This window comes from Odocoileus virginianus, chromosome 26, assembly GCF_023699985.2.
Source record: "Odocoileus virginianus isolate 20LAN1187 ecotype Illinois chromosome 26, Ovbor_1.2, whole genome shotgun sequence".
Taxonomy (NCBI): domain Eukaryota; kingdom Metazoa; phylum Chordata; class Mammalia; order Artiodactyla; family Cervidae; genus Odocoileus; species Odocoileus virginianus.
This window is the reverse complement of record NC_069699.1, coordinates 26,951,899-26,977,539: the sequence shown is the minus strand read 5'-3', so window position 1 is coordinate 26,977,539 and position 25,641 is coordinate 26,951,899. Positions and strand designations below refer to the sequence as shown.

General features: G+C 39.6%; 1 protein-coding gene across 1 annotated transcript in view; it reads right to left on the bottom strand.

The window, feature by feature from the left end:
- PROK2 (prokineticin 2) overlaps positions 1-25,641 on the bottom strand; it is a 364,017-nt gene that overhangs the window by 41,373 nt on the left and 297,003 nt on the right. The window contains 1 exon segment of the mRNA XM_070455666.1: positions 24,997-25,054. The gene's annotated coding sequence lies outside the window, so the exon portion shown is untranslated.

Genomic DNA, 25,641 nt, shown 5'->3' with positions numbered 1-25,641 from the left:
CTTCTCCAACACCACAGTTCAAAAGCATCAATTTTTCAGTGCTCAGCTTTCTTCACAGTCCAACTCTTACATCCACACATGACCACTGGAAAAACCATAGCCTTGACCAGACAGACCTTTGTTGGCAAAGTAATGTCTCTGCTTTTGAATATGCTATCTAGGTTGGTCATAACTTTCCTTCCAAGGAGTAAGCGTCTTTTAATTTCATGGCTGCAGTCACCATCTGCAGTGATTCTGGAGCCCCCAAAAATAAAGTCTGACACTGCTTCCACTGTTTCCCCATCTATTTGCTATGAAGTGATGGGACCAGATGCCATGATCTTAGTTTTCTGAATGTTGAGCTTTAAGCCAACTTTTTCACTCTCCTCTTTCACTTTCATCAAGAGGCTTTTTAGTTCCTCTTCACTTTATGCCATAAGGGTAGTGTCATCTGCACATCTGAGGTTATTGATATTTCTCCCAGCAATCTTGATTCCAGCCTGTGCTTCTTCCAGCCCAGCATTTCTCATGATTAAGTTAGCATTTGAAAGTGAAAGAAAGTGAAGTTGCTCAGTCGTGTCCAACTCTTTGCGACCCCATGGACTGTAGCCTACCAGGATCCTCAGTCCATGGGATTTTCCAGGTAAGAACACTGGAGTGGGTTGCCATTTCCTTCTCCAGGGGATCTTCCCGACCCAGGGATTGAACCCAGGTCTCCCCCATTGTAGGCAGACGCTTTACCGTCTGAGCTACCAGGGAAGCCTTAGCATTTAGTATCTCTCAAAAGTTTGGGAAGGACTGTGAAATAGCCATGTAATTATTTCTATGTCACCCAGCCTTGTGGGTATGCTGAACACAAATCACTCCACTCAGACCAGTCTTTTAACCTTTTAATCTTAAATTACACTATGATGGCATTTACTTGAGGAGAAGGAGTTGGGGAGGGCATTGAATTCTGACTCTGTCATAGATTCACTGGCATGACCTTGGGCAAGACACTTCTCTTTCTTAGGCTCAGTTTTCTTGTTTGTAAAATGAAGGTCATGTGGCTTTTATGAAGAATAAATGAGATCTTATTTGAAGTGCTGAAGAATATGTAGGAAGGGCTTAATATCCTATTATTAATCAGGGTCTCGAGGGAAATAGAGCCAATAGAATGTATGTATATATTGTATGTCTATGTAGGTACATATTGCATGTATATGTTGATCATGAGATTGATTTTAAGGAATTGGCTTACATGTCTGCAGAAGCTGGCAAATCCAAAAGTCTATAGAGTAGTATGTGCTCAGTCATATCCAACTCTTTGTGACCCCATGAACTGTAGCCTGCCAGGCTCCTCTGTCCATGGGATTTTACAGCAAGAATACTGGAGTGGGTTGCCAGTTCTTTCTCCAGGAGTAGGATAGAATAGCAGGCTAGAGATCCAGATAAATGTTACAGGTACAGTCCAAAGGCAGTCTGCTGGCAGAATTCCTCCTCCCTGGAGGAGGTCAGTTTTTCTCTATTGAGGCCTTTAAATGTTTAGATGAGACTCCTCCACTTTGTGAATAATCTGCTTTACTCAAGGTCTATTGATTTAAATCTTAATTGCATCAAAAATACCTTCACATATAGAATAATGTTTGACCAAAATAATTTGGGCACCAGGCTTAGACAAGTTGACATATAGAATAAGCCACCACACACAACAATGAGAATATGGTGCCTTGGGAATGCCACTTTGGCAAGTACTTTAAATGTATTAATTTAGTTTTTCCTTCAACACAATCCTTGGAGGTAGGTACTGTTATTATGTCCATTGTACGCATGAGAATACTTGAACACAGAGAGGCTGTATAACCTGCCCAAGGTAAAAAAACCAGGAATCCGAGCACTTAATGACTGTGCTAGACTATCAGTCACTTGGGAACAGAGCCACACGAGTGTGGCACCTGCCATACCTAGCACAAGGCTATGTGAATATTTGTTCAATGGATATCCAAATGGCTCACTCATCTAACCGCATGGATTGCTTCAGGCAATCAGATATTTTCTCTGAATTGATTGAAAGTGAAAATGAAAGTCGCTCAGTTGTGTCCGACTCTTTGCGACCCCATGGACTATACAGTCCACAGAATTCTCTAGGCCAGAATACTGGAGTGGGTAGCCTTTCCCTTCTCCAGGGGATCTTCCCAACCCGGGGATCGAACACAGGTTTCCTACATGGCAGGCAGATTCTTTACCAACTGAGCTATGAGGGAAGCCCCTGAATTGATTAACTATTTTGCCATTGATTTTGTCTTGTGGATGAAACCTCAAAATGATATATTCTTTCATGTCTGAGATAAATTCCAGCAATTAGTGACAATGTGCTGATTAAATGAATTTAAATATGCATAGTAGGTAGACTCATACGTACATATAGACTTTTAAGGAGACCATGTAAGTTTTCAGGTTGACTTGCATATGCCAAGAGAAGGGCCCAGGTAGGGAGAAAATCTGGAATTACTGAAAAGTATTTACCCATCAGTATAAAATTTTTGCTCAAGCACTCCTAATATATGTATATTTATTTATAAATTACATCACATGCTATTGCATTGATGGATAAAGACATTATCATCACCACAAAGAATGAACTTTAAAAGAATGATGTAAGAAACAAATGTTAATGAAATTCTCTCTTCTTTCTCTTCTCACAACTCATTGGCTCACTATTTTGGTTTCAACTGACTTAAGAATCTCAGGTAATTAGAAATTTATCCATTTATACAACTCAGTAAGTAATGAGTTGGCTTTCCCCACCAACTTCATGTATCCAATGAGATAACAGGGTTCAGCAGAAGAGAACAGAGAGGATTAGGTAGGTACTATGTGAACACCTTCAACACTGTGTGGCATTTGTTTTTGTCACAAGAGATGCAGTATTGCATAGATGTTAAGAGTACAGACTCTAGAAGCAGGCATTTGAGTGCAAATCTCAGTTCAACCTAGCTGTGACAGAATTTATGGAATTGTTTTGTGGAGTAAAGTAATTTAATAAAAAGTAACATCATGGCTTGTAGTAAGCACTATATAAATGTTACTGGGCTTTATCACAAAGGCCCAATAAGCATTAAGTGTTAACTGTAAAAACCAATATAATGACATATGCTGAGGTCATTAGGCCTCCACCCCTATTACTATGTTCACCCAAAATGCCATATAATAAATGTTTAGGATGATGACTTTGAAATACCGCCCCAGGATTACATTCAATCTGTGTACCCATCACAATTTTTTTTTTTTTTACCACATCTGAGTAACACCTGTAATATTATTTACTTAATATTTGTCTTTAAATATAGTTGGACCTAAAACCTAGGACTACTTCATTATTTTTGAGAGCAGTAAAATCACATTTTGTTATAGTCACATTTATTTTCCTAAAAATACATGGCAATACACACACAATCATTAAAATCATTCTCCTTACCATAAGAAATACTGTTACACAATTTTTAAGTTATGACTGCTTCAGTTATATTAACTCTACTTAATGAGATCGAAGAATAAAAGAACATATGGTAGATATTAAATCAGGTTTCCTTCAAAACATCCTAGCTCTTCAGAAGTTTAACAAATTGAGATTCTAATCTTTTTATTTTTTTGGTACTTGATTATCATTTTCTTTTGGATGAGAAGAATTTCAGTTTCTTTCATTCTTCTTCTTTGGATCACTTCATAATGATTAGATTTTCTTTTAAATAAATAAGACCCATAAAAACTTTGATCACTGTTATCATAGGCATTATAAAAGTACGAAGTTAAATTAACCAGACTTCCCCATGCATTCACACGAGAGACAGATTAAAACAAAAGCCAGGCCTATTAAAAAAAATTCAGCAATAGTGAAATCAAACCTCTCACTATCAAAGGTGTGGAGATTCTACCTTGAAGCTGACCATAAATAATGTCCTAGGCAAATGCATGTTACAGTGAATCAGACCCTTTGATCTTCCTGCAGTTCGCCATCATTTTTTACTCCGGAAATAGACTCTTTTCTAAATCAGAATGACAAGCAGATTTCTTTGAAACACTTGGAACCCAACTGCTAACATGTTGAAAACTATAAGATAATTAGATGCCTTAGTTCAAAATGGGAAATATATCTGTTGCTTGAAAATAACATAAATGCTGAGCAAATTAAAAGTCATTTCCTTCATCTACATTTAAGGGTCCCATTTGAGTCCTCAACTCTGCCATTATTACCAGAACTACTAGAAAACAAATCATTTGAGCCAGATTCATGCTTTTACTTGCTCTTGCTCCCAATCTACATGACAAGATGGAACGTGATCTCTTTTAAGAAAATGTGGAACTAAATGGGGCATTCTCTAATGAAACACACTGACATAGGTCAGGACTTCTTAGTCTTGGCACTATTGCTATTTGGGGCTGGGTAAGTCTTTGTGGTGAGGACTGTGTGAATAATGGGATGTTTAACGGAATCCATGGCCTCTATCCACTAGCTGTGATGACCAAAAATGTCTCCAGACACGGCCAACACACCCTAGGGCAGGGGTCCCCCATCTCTGGGATCTACTACTTGATTATCTGAGGCGGAGCTGATGTCAAAATAATAGAAATAAAGTACAGAGTAAATGTAACATGCTTGAATCCTCCTCAAACCATCCCTACCCCTGTTCCATGGAAACACCGTCTTCTATGGAACTCATCCCCGGTGTCAAAAAGGCTGGGGGCTGCTTTGCTGGGGCAGTCCTTCCCCTACAAAGTGAAAACTGCTAACAGGTCAACAAGAAGGCTTTGCTATTGCTCTTTTGAATGTCAATGCTCTGTTTGAGGGGAGAAGTTGATTTCTTTACATGAGGTGTGTGTGTGTGTGTGTGTGTGTGTGTGTGTGTGTGTGTGTGTGTGTCTGTATTATAAGATCTAAACTATAAATAACAGAAGTAATTGAGAAGATTGAACATTTATTACTCAAAGCCATATAAATTCAATAATAAATAATGGTTCTCTAAAAACTATGAGCAGTCTTTTTCAAAGTCATTAGTTCTAATCATAAATGAATTTAGCAGCATTTCTTTAAATTTTTGCACCTTTGTAATGAACTCTGATAAATTCATGGAACTGGATGTTAAATAAAGAGATAGAAAGGTCTAATTTGCTGCTTCATTAAGCTAGCTTATTTCAAGATATTCCGCATATTGCTTTGAATTTCATATTTCTGAGCGGTGGAGACAATGGTTGTATCCATCTTTAATGTAGTGTGGAAGACAATTAGGAGCTCAAATGGATTAAATCTCATTTCATCAGAGATACACACAGTGATTATTATTTTATTGCCAAATACTGTCAGCATTACATTTCTTCAACAGCTACTGTGGCACCTGACTCGCATGCTTAAATTTGCATTAAACACTGTATGGTAACAACAGTAATTTGGGCTGTGTTTTCTCACATAGCATTATTCTATTCTTCACTCTGTGTATTCACCCAACACTAGTTATAAGGGGATAAAGTTTCACATGTGCTTAATATACTAGAAACAGCTGCAGCACTGAGGAACGGGCACAGCAATGGGCTCAAAAACATGCGCACTAGTCCTAAGGCTGCCCCTTTCAATACAGGTGACCTTGGGAAGGTCACTTCCCCTAAACTAGAACTAAAAAAAAGACAATTTTCTTTCATTGTTTTAAATATTCTTTGTTATATTTTTCAAATTCTGAAAGTACTACTTTTTGAAGAAATGAAATTATATAACAAAACAATTATTCATCCCTCCATCTCTTTGACCACCCCTGTTGGCAATATGCCACCAAATTTGGAAAACTCAGCAATGGCCACAGGACTGGAAAAGGTCAGTTTTCATTCCAATCCCAAAGAAAGGCAATGCCAAAGAATGCTTGAACTACCACACAATTGCACTCATCTCACACGCTAGTAAAGTAATGCTCAAAATTCTCCAAGCCAGGCTTCAGCAACACGTGAACGGTGAACCTCCAGATGTTCAAGCTGGTTTTAGAAAAGGCAGAAGAACCAGAGATCAAATTGCCAACATCCACTGGATCATAGAAAAAGCAAGAGAGTTCCAGAAAAACATCTATTTCTGCTTTATTGACTATGCCAAAGCCTTTGACTGTGTGGATCACAATAAACTGTGGAAAACTCTGAAAGAGATGGGAATACCAGACCACCTGACCTGCCTCTTGAGAAACCTGTATGCAGGTCAGGAAGCAACAGTTAGAACTGGACATGGAACAACAGATTGGTTCCAAATAGGAAAAGGAGTACGTCAAGGCTGTATATTGTCACCCTGCTTATTTAACTTATATGCAGAGTACATCATGAGAAACACTGGGCTGGAAGAAGCACAAGCTGGAATCAAGAATGCCAGGAGAAATATTAATAACCTCAGATATGCAGATGACACCACCCTTATGGCAGAAAATGAAGAAGAACTAAAAGGCTTCTTGATGAAAGTGAAAAGAGGAGAGTGAAAAAGTTGGCTTAAAGCTCAACATTCAGAAAACTAAGATCATGGCATCTGATCCCATCACTTCATGGGAAATAGATGGGAAACAGTGGAAACAGTGTCAGACTTTATTTTAGGGGGCTCCAAAATCACTGCAGATGGTGATTACAGCCATGAAATTAAAAGACTTTCCTTGGAAGGAAAGCTATGACCAACCTAGATAGCATATTAAAAAACAGAGATATTACTTTGCCAACAACGGTCTATCTAGTCAAAGCTGCGGTTTTTCCAGTAGTCATGTATGGATGTGAGAGTTGGACTGTGAAGAAAGCTGAGCACCGAAGAATTGATGCTTTGAACTGTGGTGTTGGAGAAGACTCTTGAGAGTCCCTTGGGCTGCAAGAAGATCCAACCAGTCCATCCTGAAGGAGATCAGTCCTGGATGTTCACTGGATGGACTGATGTTGAAACTGAAACTCCAAAACTTTGGCCACCTCATGTGAAGAGTTGACTCGTTGGAAAAGACCCTGATGCTGGGAGGGATTGGGGGCAGGAGGAGAAGGGGTCGACAGAGGATGAGATGGCTGGATGGCATCACCAACTCGATGGGCATGAGTTTGAGTAAACTCCAGGAGCTGGTGATGGACAGGGAGGCCTGGAGTGCTGTGATTCATGGGGTCACAAAGAATCAGATATGACTGAGCGACTGAACTGAACTGAACTGATAGACCATCTCTCTTCAAATAACTAATATTAATAATTTCTTATATATCTGTCTTTATTTTTCACCAACCTCCTCTTAACACCTAAAAGCAATTTTACCCAAATATAGTATATTTCTTTCTTTTTAAGTTAAAAAATAGGGTTATATTATACAAATTTTTCTTCAACTTGCTTTTATGAACAATTTTAAGACACTTAATGTTGTTTAGATTTAAAATAGTTACATAAAAAATGATATACATTAGAATGGATAAACAAAATGTTCCTACTGTATAGCGCAGGAAACTATATTCAATAACCTGTGGTTAATCATAATGGAAAAGAATATGAAAAAAGAATTGTATATATATGTATAACTGAGTCATTCTGTTGTACATCAGTAATTAATACAACATTGTAATTCAACTACACTTTAATAAAAAATGAAAAATATAGTTGCATAATATTTTATAGTATAGATATGAATATCTATTCAACCATTTCCCTCCAGATTGACCCCACCTTGTTTCCAGTCCAAACTCTGATGCAATCAGTGGCATACATCCTGAGGCTATAGATGCTTTCCTGCAATTGGAAATGGGAAAGTAGATGTCTCACCCAGATTGACTAACTTTTTTGTGATACAGTTGGCACAACTGAAAATTGAGAATCACAATGTCTATCTTCCTTCACACATTCCTAAAAGGATGGGCTGAACCAGCATATTCACCTCAAGTCAAGTTGCAGCCTTTCAAAGGCACTTACTTTATCTGCATGATCTGATATGAAATTTGTATACTTGAAATAGGCTCCCCACCTCTTGAGCAAGTTTTTCAGTAGGTATCACCACTTTTTTAGTAGCTAATTCACTGTTACAGGGATTGGTATTAGTTTACGAAGTGCCATAGCAAGTACCACTGCAATGTAGTGCCTAAGAGCTGGGATAGATAGGTGTGAGCATGAGAGAGGAACAGAGAAATCATGCACACAGTAAATTCACTTAGTATGAAGTGAAAGTCACCCAGTAACATATTTACTAGAATGCAGGATTTGGAAACTGCTCATATGGTAAAAGAATATTGCATACATTTAACACTTTACCTGGTAGCATAATCATATTTATTCTTTTAAAATATCTCAAACTGTGCAGTGCAACATCTCTCCTGGAAATAGAAGGTCTTAAAAATACATTCATATTTATATCTTATTCTTTGCTCAAACCACACTTGTATTTGTGAAGCAGGAAAGTGTCAAAGGACAGTGACTATTTCAGACTTACAGGCTGCAAAAGTGCACCAGACATTCTAGTTCAAGAACTTGGGTCTAGACCAGAGGTTTTTAAACTGTAGTATGTGATCCACTGAGTTAAGAAGTGAAGTTGGAGATTAAAATCAGCATTTTAAAATGAAATAGACTGGATTAGAAAATGTCAGTTATAATAATGATAAAAATTGTTATATAAATATGTGTGTGTATGCGCACATAGCTCGGTGTTGAATGTTGTTCTTACTACAGATCGCTATCAAAGACATTTACAAACCCCTGTTCTAGGGACACTTTGCTCATGAGAGCCACGGGCAGTCACCACTGTGTTGTCTGGTATCACTGCCTCTGTCTATGTGCCCTAAAGATATGACTGGATTAGCTTTCTCGCTCCTTCTCCTTTTATTCTCTCCAACATCTGTTCTTAGAAAATGGGGTTTGATTGAGTAAAGGCACAAGAAGTCGATACTAGAATTCAGGAGGCAGTCAATGTTAGTGAGATAAAAGTTTGTTTGCTTGGAGGAGGCTTTGCTGTAAAGAACTGGACCTGATAGACCTCATTCTGGTTATCCAGGATGGAACAGGAATCCTGGGAAGGGAGTCAGGGCATAGGAAAAGACAGTTGGATACCAGATGGTACTAATAAGAAGAAAGAAGGACCTCAAAGAGAGGAGGAACTCCCAGAGTCCATTAGGACATGACTTAATGGATGAAATGATACTTTGCTCCATCTTCTCGGTTCATTGAAAACCTTTCTTTATGGTTCTTTGAGGATTCAATAAATATTTACTGAGTACTTTCTATGTGCCAGGTTCTTCTCCGGGGGAAAACAGCAGCAATCAAGACAGACAAAGCCCCTACACTTGTGAAACCAACAGTCTAAGAGGATGGGAGTGGAGAGATAGTGACTATAGTGATTCAACAAGTGACTAAAGTATACAGAGTGTCAGATGGTGGTGGAGACCACAGGGGAAAAGGAAGCAGGGAAGGGGATAGGTGTGTGTGGTGTGGGGGCTGGAGATAAGAGGTGCAGTTTTAGAGAGCAGTCGGGAAAGAGAAAGTGACAGTAGATTTAAGATTTAAAGAAAATGTTGAAGCAAGTCATCCAGATCTCAAGGGAAGACCATTCCAGGCAGTTATATGCCTGATGTGCTTAAGAAACTCAAGGAGGCCTGGGTGACTGAGCAGAGGGTGGCAGGGGAGAGTACAGAAGGCTGAGGCCAGAGGTGTATGTGGTGGGGATGGGGGTGGGGGGGAGGTGGGGGAGGGCAGGGTCCACTTAAAGGCCTTGATTTATAATTATCTGGACATTACAGGCCATTGTGAGACTTAGAGGCCATTGTGGGGACTTTGGATTGTGCTCCAAAAGAGATGAGATGTTACAAACAGTGACTGATTCATCGCATTCAATTGCATTCACATGTTAAGAAAGATTACACTGGCTACTGTGCAGTGGCAGTACCTACATGCTCCCTCCAACAACACAGGTATAAAAGGGGTAATACGGAACAATACAGATGTATGTCAAACAGAAATGCAAGTAGCAAAGAAGATGGCCAGGTAATTACAAATCAAGGTCCACTGTCCCCTTTCTTCTGCTAATTTAATAATGAACCAGACACAAGAAGTTGGGATTCGTGGTGACCAACCATAGTAGCCTCAACTAAAAGTGGCCAGTTAATTAGTGTAGACGGAGGGTCAAGTCAGCTCCTGCATTCACATTCTGGCTGAATTCGGAGTATCTCCTGTGAGCTCTGGTTGGCACAGCCATGCCTCAAGCCCTCACACTCACGCTCTCTGCACTGGGTTCTTTGCTTCTCTTGCTCATTTTCTGAAGCCAGGTCTCAGATCATGTCACTCCAACAGTCCACACTGCTAGACTATTGTCACCATCAACCCACAAGTCAACACTGTGATTTTCTGCTGCCAATTCATCCGACCTGCCATGGCCTTTCCCTCTGTGGACATTGGATTCCCTTTCTTGGTTCCTCCCTTCGCAGAAAGGGAATGAAAACTACCCCCAAAACACCTACCAACATGTTTCTGAGCAAAATTTGTAGCCTGGAAGGGTTATAGTCTTTCTACTGAGCTACCATGAGCTTCTCCTGACCTTGCCTGCTATAGGGATGAGGAGAGAGTCAGACAAGCACCCCAAATGCGGTACCCCTCACTCCCCTGCCTGATGGGGGAGGGGTACAATCAGCCCCAGATTATTCCAAGAGCATACACTCAGACTGCCTTCCTCCGACTCTGGGCTGTGTGCTGACGCTCCCGTTCTGACATCCTGACCGTCCACAGATGGGAGACTGTTCTCTCCAGTTGGGGGCCTGGTCCCAATCTCCTGCAGCATAGGCACACTGTCAGGAACCGTGACTGTGGTTGGCCCAGGTCCAGACCACTGGGTTATGGAATTTATTGTCATTCAATCAATTGCTCACAAAATGAGAAGTATTTTGACCATAAAGTTTGGTACTTATAAATACCGAATTAGCTTCCCTAACATGGAAAATGTAAGTAGTATCTTGCCCTCAGAAAGGCCTTTCTTTGTAAAATCCCACTTTGTAAAACCTGCTGCTTTCAGACACTCAGATCTATCTGGTCAGCAGATGATCAGTTTCCGGGAGGCAGCTGGTATACATAGAATCCTGGCTCTAGTGAATAGGATTCTGTAGGTGTAATTGCTTACTTGCTCAGTTGCTTCAGTCATATCTGACTGTTTGCGACTCTATGGACTGTAGCCCGCCAGGCTCCTCCATCCATGGGGATTCTCCAGGCAAGAATACTGGAGTGGGTTGCGCTTTCCTTCTCCAGGGGTTTTTCCCAACCTAGGGATGGAACCTGTGTCTCTTATGCCTCCTGCATTGGCAGGCAGGTTCTTTGCGACTAGTGGCACCTGGAAGCTAGATGTCATGGGGAAGGCTAAAATAAATAAATAAAAACTGAACCCTTGTGGCTTTCACACAATCCGCAGAGCAGAAATTCAGATGCCCTTCTCTGTGATATTCAATCACTACAACACAACAAAAATCACTGTGCATGGTAAATGGTCAGAGGATTTTTATATTTTCCTCTCTCTCCCCCATGAACACTGTGCCTTCTGACAGAAAGACATTTCCTTCCCAGTAGCAATAAAAGGGTGCTGGGGTGAGGAGTCCCTCAACACCAATTAAATGAATTGGCTTGGTTAGCCTCTAAGCCATGTCTGACTCTGCGATTCCATGGACTAGCTCACCAGGTTCCTTTGTCTATGGGATTCTCCAGACAAGAATACTGGAGTGGGTTGCCATTTCTTTCTCCAGGAGGTCTTCCCAAACCAGGGATTGAACCAAGGTCTCTGCATTTTAGGCTGAAACCTGAACCACCAGGGAAGCCCCAAATAATTGAATACTGATTACTAATTAAAATAATTTTTTAAATTAATTGTTTGACTTTTCTAATCTTCATTTTTTAAGAAAACTCTTTTTCTAACATACAGGAAAGTATCTACCTGCCCCTAGATATAATAATTCTTGATATTTTGCTAAATTTGCTTCAGATGAAAATTTTCCCAAAGAAACAAAAATTATAGATCCAGTAGAAGTTTCTTTTACCCTCTTCTTCTTCCTTTCTCAGAGGTGCAGTGAAGCAAATGTTCTAATTTTTCCCTTTTTTTCTTTTTAAATCTTTTACTACGTTCAGTGTAAGGAGTATAAAGCAGAATTTGAAATGTCATTATGGAACCCTTTAAAGATAAAGAAAATTAGAGGGAATGGTATAGGAACTCTGTTTGGGGTTTTTAAACATCTGAGTAAATGGTATCTTTTCCCCAAGTCCTCTTGCAATTTGGTTTTCCATGCCTCACCACCACCTTACTGAGGTGTGCATTCAGGTGGACAGACGGAGATCTGTTTCATGCATTTTAATGACTCTGGAAAATTCCACTCTAGGAATGGCTAAAACTTACTTATCATCCCTCTGATGGTGGAATATTAGGTAAAGTTGTACTTCTTGGATATTAGTGGGGTTGAACAGTTTTTCAGGATTCCTCTTCTACGATGTACCTAAGCATTTCATTGACTACTATCAGATTGGGATGCATATCTGTTTCCTGTGGATTCGTTTGACAGGACTTTTTCTTTTTATATATAGTAGTCACCGCTTCTTTCTTTCTTTATTTTTGGCTGCACTGTGTCTTTCCCGAGCTGCAGTGAGCAGAGGCTATTCTCTAGTTGCAGTGTGAGGGCTCCGCATTGCGTGGCTTCTCCTGTTGTGTAGCGCAGGCTCTTTGGGTGCCCAGGCTTCAGCATTGCTGTGTATGGGCTCAGAAGTTGCAGCTCACGGGCTCTAGAGTTTGGGTTCAGTAGTTGTGGTGCATGAGCTCAGTTGCCCTGTGGCATGTGGGACCTTCCTGGACCAGAGATTCAATTGGGGTCCCTCGCACAGCAAGGTAGATTCTTAACCACTGGACTGCCAGGGAAGCCTGTTTGACTGGATTCTGCTCATGAGTAAGCACTTAGTTCAGAAATGAGGCCAGGGACTGGGAATACAAAACAAATGAGGCACACTCTGCATCCTGGAGTACTTCTCAGTTTCATGGGGAAGAACAGTGCATGTATGAACACATGTCATACAATAAAGACAAAGTCTGAGGGACATGGGACCACAGAAGGGGGAGGTGCAGTATTCAAGACCCTTTCAGTTGAAAATAGTAGAAACCCTCCCCAAATGTTATAAAGGAGATTTATTGACTCAGGTCAATTGAAGATATGGCATGGCTGATCCAGGGCTTGTACAGAACTTTCTAGATTTCCTCGTTTCTCATTCACCTCTCATCTTTGCTTCTCTTTGTGTGTTGGGCTGATTCTTTGTACACGAAGAGGCTCTCTCTAAGCCACAGTGCTGGGAAGTTGGGAGTGGTGGTGCGGAGGCCGTGGTAGGAAGCTGACAGCTGAATTCCAAGGACTAATTGTTCACAGTTTGGAGAGAGAGAGAGAGATTAACTTGTGTTACCCTGGTGTGGAAAATTCATGGAAATGAGGCCAAGTGGAACAATTGGTATTATGAGTAGCCCAGTGTAGTGATGGCATAATCCTGCAAGAGGTAGAACAGGATTATGGGAGTGTGTGTATATTGCAGCACTACAGTTAGCTTGACCGTAATTACAATGGAAAGGGGAGGAACTTTTCGTCAGAACACTGAACGGATGGAAACAAGAGAGAAACATAGAAGGATACTGGAAAAAGTCTCTAAGAGAGGTGCATTTTTGGCCCCATTTAGAGTCCACTGAGATGCTGATGCAGAAACACTGGGTTTGGATACAGAAGATAATGATAACAATACCCACATTGACTTTTATAAGCTGTGGGATTCAGTTCAGTTCAGTTCAGTTGCTCAGTCATTTCTAAGTCTTTGCAACCCCATGGACTGCAGCACGCCAGACCTCCCTGTCCATCACCAACGCTCAGAGTTTACTCAAGCTCATGTCCATTGAGTCGGTGAAGCCATCCAACCACCACATCCTCTGCCATCCCCTTCTCCTCCCACCTTCAATCTTTCCCAGAATCAGGGTCTTTTCCAATGAGTCAGTTTCTCGCAACAGGTGGCCAAAGTATTGGAGTTTCAGCTTCAGCATCAGCCCTTCCAATGAATATTCAGGACTGATTTCCTTTAGGATGGATGGGTTGGATCTCCTTGCAGTCCAAGGGACTCTCAAGAGTCTTCTCCAACACCACAGTTCAAAAGCATCAATTCTCCAGCACTCAGCTTTCTTTATAGTCCAATTCTCACATCCATACATGACCACTGGAAAAACCATAGCTTTGACTAGACGGACCTTAACTAATCATTAACCACTCTGATCTGATCCTGTTTCTTTATCTGTAAAATGAGGATGATTCTGTCAACTTTCTACCGTTATGGTGATGATAAACAGTATAACTATCCATTTATTTTCAGTGGATGTCCTCAAGTCACCTTCCATAATGAAACATTGGACAATTCTACAGAGATCTTGGTGGTGCTAGAGTTGTAAATCTTTATCCTTCTGCATTAACATTTAATTGTTTATGTTGAGAATGATATTGACTGAAAATACTCTCAAAATACAATGTATATTTAACTGTTATTTCATTCTTGATACATTCCCACTGATACCTTTGGTAGTGACAGTCAATCTTTTTTTAATAAATACTCATCTTCAGTTGAGAGCAAGAGTGGATTCATTGGTTTCTAATACTATATTTTTAAAGGACACATTTTTTAAGCATTAGTAATTTTTTAAGGTCTTTCTCTGAGATCCTGGAACCTTGTTATTTTGAACTGGAATTAGAGAATGTTTCTGACATATTCCAAATCATTTCCCCAAACAAGGAGGTAAACAAATGTTTTACATTAAGGAGAAATATAAATGGGAAAGGACATTTTAAACAACAGGTAATGATATTTCAAGGACAATATAGAACTATTCATTTCTGATACTCTCATTAGCATTCCTAGCAACAGGCATATACATCTCTCAATTTCTGTGTAGTTCTGTTAATCTCTCTACACAATATTCAATTTTCTTACCACGATTCAGCTGATTTATTATTTCCCTCTTGTCTTTTAACTGCTAAAGATGCAATGTAACCCCATAAATTTGTTTCAGTCTCTCAGCTTCCATACTTAAGGTTGTTAATGCCCCCCAAATATCCTTTGCTTACATCACTCCTTTAAATGTGCTCTTTCTTGCCCAATGAGTTGTTACATAATTACATGGGGCCAGTAACAATGTCATCTTGTTTTTATAGTTTTATGATTAAGGATATAAAAATGAACTGAATTGAATAAAATATTATATTTGCAAAATACAAGGATTGCTGTCACAGTTTTCACATATAAATGATAGAGTGTGTATATATTTAAAATTGAATTTTCCTAGTATATAGATTAAAAATGTGTTGATAAAAAATCATTATATTAATATGTGACCTGATGATTATCTCTACATGGAGTACATCTTATTTACAAAAGGGTTAAAATAATTATGCAAGATTTACTTTTGCCACCTTGCCCATTATAACCAAAAGTTTTTTTATTGAGTATTTACACTTAAAGTTATAGTGCTTGAGAAAGGAGAAAAACCTTTTAATGGGAACAATTCCCATACCATACAATTCTCAACCTGATTACAGCTCTGAGAGTACTGGGGAGAAGTCAGGGTGACAACTGTGTCCCAGTTTGCCAGGGACGAGAGGGTTCCTGGAAGGTGGGAGTTCAGTGCTGAAATCCCAGCCACCTGGGATGAACTGGCTCCCCAGCCCCATGAGGAGTCTGGCCTCAGTTCTTTATGCCTACCCCTCTGCATCCATACTTTTGTCATGACTTCACTGTGGACAACATAATCCTTTTATTCCTTGACTTCAGGCTTGGCCAAGTGGCTTGTTTTGGCAAAAAAAATATGGGTCTAAATAACAGGAGGCTTGAGAGGTCTTGTGTGTTTCTGTTTTCTCTCTCACATCTCTGCCACACAAATGCTCTGCACTAGACCTGTCAGCACACTAGCCCAAGGGGGGTGAGAGGCAAGCGGTGCAGAGCATCCCGGCTGACACAGAGACCTGCAGAGAGAGAGAAGCAGCAATACCCAGATGAGCCCAGGCGAGATCAGCAGAACCCTGGCCAAAGCACACACGTATGAGTAGAAAACGCTTAATGTTATAACACCACTAAGATTTTGTGTTTATCTATTGTACAGAATTACTGTAACAAAAGCTAACTGATAGAAGTGGTCAACAAGTTTTTATTCAATACAGTAAATATTTATCAGTTGACCACATGCTAGGTCCAGGGGCCACAATAACAAGCAAGACGGACAGAATTGTTATTTTCATAGGATATCTGTTATTGCATTGGTCCTTGTGATCCTTTTGGGAAGGTCTGCAAAGCCAACATTATCCTCATAATAATACTAAAACATGATTTGCCTTTTCTCCTATTTTAATGTACTGACATTTGCATCAATGATATGGACAACAGTGAGTGTAACTTATAATTTCCTGATACAAATCAAGGTGGGGATGCCGAACTGCAGGAGGAGTCATCGTATTCACCAGCCTCACTCACTTTCAGTTATAACATGTCAGTTACACTTATGATAGCCCCTGATGAAGTAATAAGAATTAGAGATTTGATTCAATTTCCACCCTTGGGGTTAATCTTTTTTTCCTTTGAATCTATTTTTATTGGGTTAATCTTCTTAACCATCTGTATGACACCCTAAGATATGCCCCTAAAGGGCCTCTGCCTAGTCACTGTTTGATTGAAAACTGGTTACTGCTTTAGTTGGCAAAGTCAAATCCCTATCTCACAACACACTCAAAAAGGTATACTCAGCTAGGACTAAAGCTGTAAATACAAAAACCTAACAGTACTAGGAGGAAATATACAAGGACGCAATTTTCTACAACCCTGAACTAGGATACTTCTTTCTCAGCATTGCATAAAGACCAGAAAGCCCAAGGGACTTCAGTGTTTTCTTTTACATACTTCAGTATTGTTTTAATTTCTCTGATGTTATTTTTATAATAAAAATAATTAGACTAACCCCACTAAAAAAAAATAAGTCTCTGTCAGCATTCTTCACAAATTGCAACACAGGATTCATTGATGTCATATGAAGAACCAGCAAGTTTTAAACAATTATTACACAACCGATCACGGTTTAACGGTAAATCTCATCGGTAAACAAGTCTAGACAATCCAAGACTCTTTACACCACTCATCATGCAAAATCAGCACTGGATCCCCTTGAGAGTAACAGCCCATTATATAAATTATGTAATTTCCCTGGACGTTCCAGAGAGTGAGGAACTTTAAAAAAGTTCATGACAGTTTACTAAAACAAAAATCAGAGAGGGTAAACACAATCTTATGGTGTTCTGGTTGCAATAGTCAATTGTTAACAGCTTCCCTTAATCTTTTTCAGGCCTAAAGCGCCTTCTTCCTGGAATATGGCTCCAAACCCTATAGCTTCAAATTAATTCTTATTATAGAGCTGTGCAATGATTACTTTTTAAGCGGCAGCCCACAGAAATGGGAAGGATGTGAGTCAGGTTCCTAGGTTTTCACAAGGCTTGTGTTAGCACATACCATGCCCTTAGAAAAAGACACCCCTCCTCTGAGGGGATAACAAATTGGAAAAAAACAAATTAGAAAAAGGTTCCTCCTCTGAGTGGAAGAGTTAGAAAGAGACAACCCTTTCTCTGGGTGGATTCAGCAAAGCATTAGCTGGATTTCCACCACCCTTAGCTCCCATGGCTCAAAATCTTTGGAGGGTACAGCCTGGTTAGCTGTGTGCTACTGTACCACATCTTCACAAAGTAAACTCAGCTTCTTGTCTGGTTACACAATGAAACTTTATTGAAGCAATAATAGGCAATATGCATTCATGCAGTATCATTCCTCCTTGAATTATTTGTGACACAAGGCTTATTTGGACATTGAATCTTTGAGACAGAGGGATAAAGGGATATAATCTTAAAGTTCTATCTTTTATTATGTTAGAGCAGCAATCAGGAAACAACAGCCCAAAAGCCAAAGCCACCAGGTTTTATAAAGTTTTACTGGAATGCACCCACGCTTGTGCATGTATGTACTGTCTATGGATACTTTCAATCCACAAGAGCAGAGTAGTTGTGATAATCACAGCTCACAAATCTTCAAATATTTATTATCTGGCCCTTGAGAGGAAAAATTTGCCAACTCCTTTATTAGATGACCAAATAGCACTACCTCTGTCATTCCAACTCAGCCTTCTCCTAAATGTCATTAATGAATTGTAATTTAATGCTAATACTACTGTATATAAGATGAACTATATAATAAACAGTCATGTCCATCAAATTTCTGTATATAAACATCTTTTAAAATGTTGATAATTTCTAACCTCAAATGAAGTTCAGCCTCAAGGTTTCCATGAAACTAATTGGATTTCTGCAAAACCAAAGTTTAAGGAAGGCAGTATCCATTGGGCTATTGAGTATCTCTTAATAAAGAACTCAGGTCACAAATTCCTCTGTAAAATCATGGAAAGAAAAACAGAAACAGACTCACAGACATAGAGAACAGATTTGTGGTTGCCAAGTGGCTAGGGGTGGGAAAGGGGTGGATTGGGTGTTTGCAATTAGCAGATGCAAACTATTATATAGAGAAAGGATAAACAACAAGGTCCCAAGGTCCCATGGTACATGAAATTGTTAGGGGAAGCACACTGATTGAAACCACCCACCCTGGCCAGGAACCATAGTAACCATTTGCATGAGTTGTTTTATGACAGGAGATCCTGATAAGGAATAGGGAACTAATAAGCCACCACCAACCAGAAGAGTTCTGGGAAGGTCAAAAGGAGACACTGCATGTCCGTCCACTTCCCAGAATCCCTCTTGCTAGCATCCATCTTAGCTGAGCAATGCGTGAGCCGCCAGGAAAGACTCTGAATTAGAATGATTGGCCAAAGACCAGCCGGAAACTAATCCCATCACCATAAAACCCAAGACTGGAGCCATGCGGCAGAGCAGTTCTCCTGGGTTCCCTTACCCTCCTGCTCTCCACCTGGGTGCCCTTCCCAATAAAATCTCTTGCTTTGTCAGCACATGTGTCTCCTCGGACAATTCACTTCCGAGTGTTAGACAAGAGCCCGGTTTTGGGCCCTGGAAGGGGTCCCCCTTCCTGCAACAAAATGATATTTAATACCTTATGATAAACCGTAATGGAAAAGAATATGAAAAACAATGTATACATACATATAACTGAATGACTTTGCTATACAGTGGAAATTAACACAACATTGTAAATCAACTATACTTCAATAAAACAAATTTTTAAAAATCATGGAAGAGAAAACATTATCTTTGCAGATGAGCTCATTCAGTGCCTTTGCAACACAGAAAGGAGTATGCAATTTAACTTCTTTTACTTGACTGCTAGGGCTACCAGACCACCTGACCGGCCTCTTGAGAAACCTGTATGCAGATCAGGAAGCAACAGTTAGAACTGGACATGGAACAACAGACTGGTTCCAAATCGGGAAAGGAGTACATCCTGCTTATTTAGCTTATATGCAGAGTGCATCATGAGAAATGCTGGGCTGGATGAAGCACAAGCTGGAATCAAGAATGCCGGGAGAAATATCATTAACCTCAGAATCGCAGATGACTGCACCCTTATGGTAGAAAGTGAAGAAGAACTAAAGAGCCTTTTAATGAAAGTGAAAAGAAGAGAGCAAAAAAGTTGGCTTAAAACTCAACATTCAAAAAAGTCAGATCATGGCATTTGGTCCCATCACTTGGTGGCAAATAAATGGGGAAACAATGGAAAGAGTGACAGACTCTCTCCGTTGGAGCTCCAAAATCACTGCAGATGGTGACTGCAGCCATGAAATTAAAAGACGCTTGCTCCTTGGAAGAAAAGTTATGACCAACCTAGACAGCACATTAAAAAGCAGAGACATTACTTTGCCAACAAAGGTCCATCTAGTCAAAGCTGTGGTTTTTCCAGTAGTCATGTATGGATGTGAGAGTTGGACGGTGAAGAAAGCTGAGCACCGAAGAATTGATGCTTTTGAACTGTGGTGTTTCAGAAGATTCTTGAGAGTCCCTTTGACCGCAAGGAGATCCAACCAATTCATCATAAAGGAAATCAGTCCTAAATATTCATTGGAAGGACTGATGCTGAAGCTGAAGCTCCAATACTTTGGCCACCTGATGTGAAGAACTGACTCATTTGAAAAGACTCTAATGCTGGGAAAGATTGAAGGTGGGAGGAGAAGGGGATGACAGAGGATGAGATAGTTGGATGACATCACCGACTCAATGGACATGAGTTTGAATAAACTCTGAGAGTTGTTGACGGACAGGGAGGCCTGGTGTGCTGCAGTCCATGGGGTTGCAAAGATTCGGACATGAATGAATGACTAAATTGAACTGAACCTAAAGTATCTTCTCAACTCCAATGTAGCACATCCTAAACTATCTTTTGTTCTGTTTGCCTTATTGTCTTATTTTTATATTATGTGGTATTACCTTTATTCCTGTTTTGAAAGGAGCAAGTTCTATAAATTATCTTTTATTGAACATCTTGGCCCAGTGTTCCTTTCACCAATAGTATGGTGGAGGGAAAGTGTGCAGGCTCTGAGAGGGCAGCAGCCAGGAAGGTCAGGGGTCTCCAAACGGAGGAAACAGGCTGCAAGTCTCAGACATTTTTACCCCTCTTTTTTTTTTTTTTTTTTTTTCATTTTTACCCCTCTTAAGTGGCAGGAGGAAACAAACTAGAGATATTTTTTTTCCTTCTCTATACAAATTTAAAAGGAGGCTTCTCTTAAAATGCTCTGTTGCCATGACACCTGATTTCACCTGAAGCTAACTATTCTCCAACCTTGAGTTAACCACTACATTTTTTCTTATGGAAATGCTTGTCTTAAGCTATGTTAACGCACCCCAGACTCTGTCTTCAAGTTGGTTCTGCCAAATGGCTCAACCTACTTGACGAACCGGTATGTTATACTCAGATGTTTTTCCCCTAATCTATGTAAATGAAGCTATTTGAATGGTAATCTGCCCTTCTACAAGATTCAAGTCAATCGTTTTATGGCCTGAGATGAATTATCTGGTGCCATTCTGAGTTTTAAGGCATTCTTGGAGAAGGAAATGGTAACCCACTCCAGTATTCTTGCCTGGAAAAGTCCATGCACAGAGGAGCGTGGCGGGCTGCAGTCCACGGGGTTACATGACTGAGCATGTGTGCACGAGGGTGGAGGGAGATGGGTTGGTAGCAATAAACTGATAAAACTAAAAAAAATAAAAAATAAGACATTCCTTTCTCTTCATTAACAGACTGCTAGTGACTATATAACATCCAGGTAAAGACTAGCAGGGGGGTACTCTTTCTGCTCCCTTCTGATGCCTATGTCAGAAGCTTTCTCTATCTCCTTTATACTTTAATAAAACTTTATTACACAAAAGCTCTGAGCGATACAGCCTCGTCTCTGGGCCCAGATTGAATTCGTCTCCTCCAGAGGCCAAGAATCCCGGCATCTTATCGTTCAGCAACAACCTTTCAGCTCCATGCCAACCAGACCAGGTTTCAAACCTTAGCTCTAGCCCTTACTAGCAGCGTGCCCTTGAACAACTTATTTAACAACTCTGAGCCTCAGTTTCTTCATGGATAAAATGAAACAATAACACTTACCTTGCCAAGTTGCCAGGAGATTTAAAATGAATATATGTAAAGTACAAATGAAATCTGATTATACCATATGTTTTTACTGTTAAGAGATTAAATCACAGACCACAAAATGGCATCACTGGTACTAAAGCCCAGGATACCAAACCCTAGATTTAATACCTGGCCTAGCTGTAGTTCTGACTTTCCCCAAGAGTATAATTTTTCAATTTAATTTTTTATTTTATTATTATGTAAAACAAAATTGAAATGACTACCAGGATAAGTCTACCAACCATCTGTCTCCATATAAAAGTATTACAATATTATTGACCATGTTTCTTATGCTATATTATCACATCCCTGTGACTTATATAACTAGAGTATTTGTACCTCTTAATCCCCTCACCTATTTTACCCATCTTCTCACTGTCTTGAAATTTGGCAATTATCCATCTGCTCCCTGTTATCTATGAGTCTATTTCATTTCATTTACTTGTTTGCTTGACTTTTAGATTCCACATGTGAGATCATATGGTATTTGTCCTTCTCTATTTCACTTAGCATAACACCATTTAAAATATCCACATTGTCACAAGCATCAGATGAAAGAGTTTTTGCAGAGCAAAATAAAAAGGACACCTACTGAATGGGAGACGATATTTGCAAATGATATATCTGATAAGGGAATAATATTCAAAACATATAAAGAACCCATACAACTCAATATTAAAACAACAACAAAAACAACCTCATTAAAAAATGGGTAGAGGACTTAGATATTCAACCAAAGAGGACATACAGATGGCCAACAGATATATGAAAAGATGCTCAACATAACTAAACATCAGGGAAATGCAAATCAAAGCCATAATGAGATACCACCTTAACAATGGTCACAATGGCCATCATCAAAAGACAACAAATAACCAGTCAGTGAAGATGTGGAGAAAAGGGAACCCTCTTGTACTGGTTGGTAGGAATGTAAAATGACACAGCCACTATTGAAAACAGTATCAGCTCAGTTCAGTTCAGTTCAGTCACTCAGTCATGTCCAACTCTTTGAGACCCCATGAATCACAGCACGCCAGACCTCCCTGTCCATCACCAACTCCTGGAGTCCACCCAAACCCATGTCCATTGAGTCAGTGATGCCATCCAACCATCTCATCCTCTGTCATCCCCTTCTCCTCCTGCCCCCCAATCCCTCCCAGCATCAGGGTCTTTTCAAATGAGTCAACTCTTTGCACCAGGTGGCCAAAGTATTGGAGTTTCAGCCTCAACATCAATCCTTCCAATGAACACCCAGGACTGATCTCCTTTAGGATGGACTGTCTTGGATCTCCTTGCAGTCCAAGGGACTCTCAAGAGTCTTCTCCAACATCACAGTTCAAAAGCATCAATTTTTCGGCGTTCAGTTTTCTTCACCGTCCAACTCTCACATCCATACATGACCACTGGAAAAACCATAGCCTTGACTAGATGGACCTTTGCTGGCAAAGTAATGTCTCTGCTTTTTAATATGCTATCTAGGTTGGTTATAACTTTCCTTCCAAGGAGTAAGCGTCTTTTAATTTCATGACTGCAGTCACCATCTGCAGTGATTTTGGAGCCCAAAAAAATAAAATCTGACACTGCTTCCACTGTTTCCCCATATATTTGCTATGAAGTGATGGGACCAGATGCCATGATCTTAGTTTTCTGAATGTTGAGCTTTAAGCCAACTTTTTCACTCTCCTCTTTCACTTTCATCAAGAGGCTTTTTAGTTCCTCTTCACTTTCTGCCATAAGGGTGGTGTCGTCTGTATATCTGAGGTTATTGATATTTCTCCCAGCATTCTTGATTCCAGCCTGTGCTTCATCCAGCTCAGCGTTTCTCATGATGTACTCTGCATATAAGTTTAATAAGCAGGGTGACAATATACAGCGTTGATGTACTCCTTTTCCTATTTGGAACCAGTCTATTGTTCCATGTCCAGTTCTAACTGTTGCTTCCTGACCTGCATACAGGTTTCTCAAGAGGCAGGTCAGGTATGAAGACTACTAAAAATATATAAAAGTAGAAGTGCCATACAATCTAGCATTTTAACTTCTGGGTATTTACCTGAAGAAAATGAAAACACTAATTTGAAAAGATGTATGCATTCTAATGCTCACTGCAGCATTATTTACAATAGCCAAGGTATGAAAGCAACCTGAGAGACTCCAACAGTAGATAAATAGGACAGAAGATAAGGTATTTAGATGAGGGTATAATGAAATATTATTCAGCCATTAAAAAAAGTAGAACGCAGCAATGTAATTTTACCAATGAGATAATGAGTATGATGGATCATCACTCTCCCACCAAAAGAAGGTGACCTGGTCTGAATCAATCCTTTCTTCTCTTTTGCTCATAGCTTCCTCATCCCACCCTCCTGCCTATAAAAACTGTCTATACTGTACAACTGCCTCCCTGATAGCTCAGTTGGTAAAGAATCTGCTTGCAATGCAGGAGACGCCAGTTCGATTCCTGGGTCGGGAAGATCTGCTGGAGAAGGGACAGGCTACCCACTCCAGTATTCTTGGGCTTCCTTTGTGGCTCAGCTGGTAAATAATCTGCCCGCGTTGCCAGAGACCTGGGTTTGATCCCTGGTTGGAAAGATCCCCTGGAGAAGGGAAAGGCTACCCACTCCAGTATTCTGGCCTGGAGAATTCCACAGACTGTATAGTCAATGCGGTCACAAAGAGTCTGACACGACTGAGTGATTTTCACTTTCATACTGTACAATCCCTCAGAGCATCCTTATATTTATTAGATGGGATGTACCTGATTCATGAATCAATAATATAACCAATTAGATCTTCAAATTTACTAGGCTAAATTTTTAAACTCCACCTAATATTCTTGATATTAAACATAATTTTTAATTTAAAACATCTAAATATAACTTGAGATAGCTTTGCCATGGATCATATTCAATGACTCTATCATATGTTATATAAGAACCTTTGCATAGCATCTTTGACAATAAAATAACATCATTTTGTTACACCCAAATTTTATTAAAAAATACTATTCCTGTTTAACAATAAATAATACTTATAATTTTCTTTGCAAATGTGCTCTAGAGGTAGCTTTCTTATCTATCTGATAATCAAAATCACTGAGAGGAGTTCTTGAAATTCTTTCCTCGGCATAATCATGTTTATGATCCTAAATCAATATTTTGCAAATGGAATAAACTGATAGTTTGCTCAAAACATTTTTCCACATAACATTTAATAACTCATCTTTGAAATGCCATTGTTTATAACATTACAGCCTCAATTTATAGCAGAATGTTCAGATTATGTGGAGGCCAAATCAAAATGTATCAGATACAAATCATGATAAAAATAACAACTATTATTTTGACAACAAAGATTTAGATAGGACTTACCTGAAAAATGAACAGGACAGCATACCCATGAACTATATGGAGCTTATTACTTCTGACCCTAAAAACAGCACAGAATGAAAATCAGAGATTAGTACAGACAGAAAAAAAATAGGAAAATTATGAAAGAAAAACAGAGCACATTTATCTAGTCCAAGCATCAGCTTTATTTGATTGCAAAGAGCTTTGGAATAAAACAACCAATCTAAAGTTACATACTTAAAAGGCGAATTTTTCTTTTCAGATGGTCACAAACAGACTCCATGGAAAGAAGGGTTGTGTTTGACTACCATTCACTGCTCATCACGGAATAAATATACTTGTTTACATTTATACTTTAAATGTATAAATATATGAAACATTAACATATAGACAGTTGGCTTCTTCTAGCCAGATATTTGATTTGGACTACATCAGAGTAAGTTCTCCAATGAGAAAACAGTCCTGCTTGAATGGGCCTTGCAAAGGGGACAAGATGCAGAGTCCTATATGACCAACCTCCCTACCCTGGCCTGGAGACAGTCAAGTTCTGTCTCTACTCTTAGAATATCTAGGGTCTCTCCTTTCCACCTAAATTCCTCAGGTTAGAATAAAACTCAAAGCTTCTTTGTGAGGGTGCTGAAGTACCCTCTAGACTGCCTGGCCCAG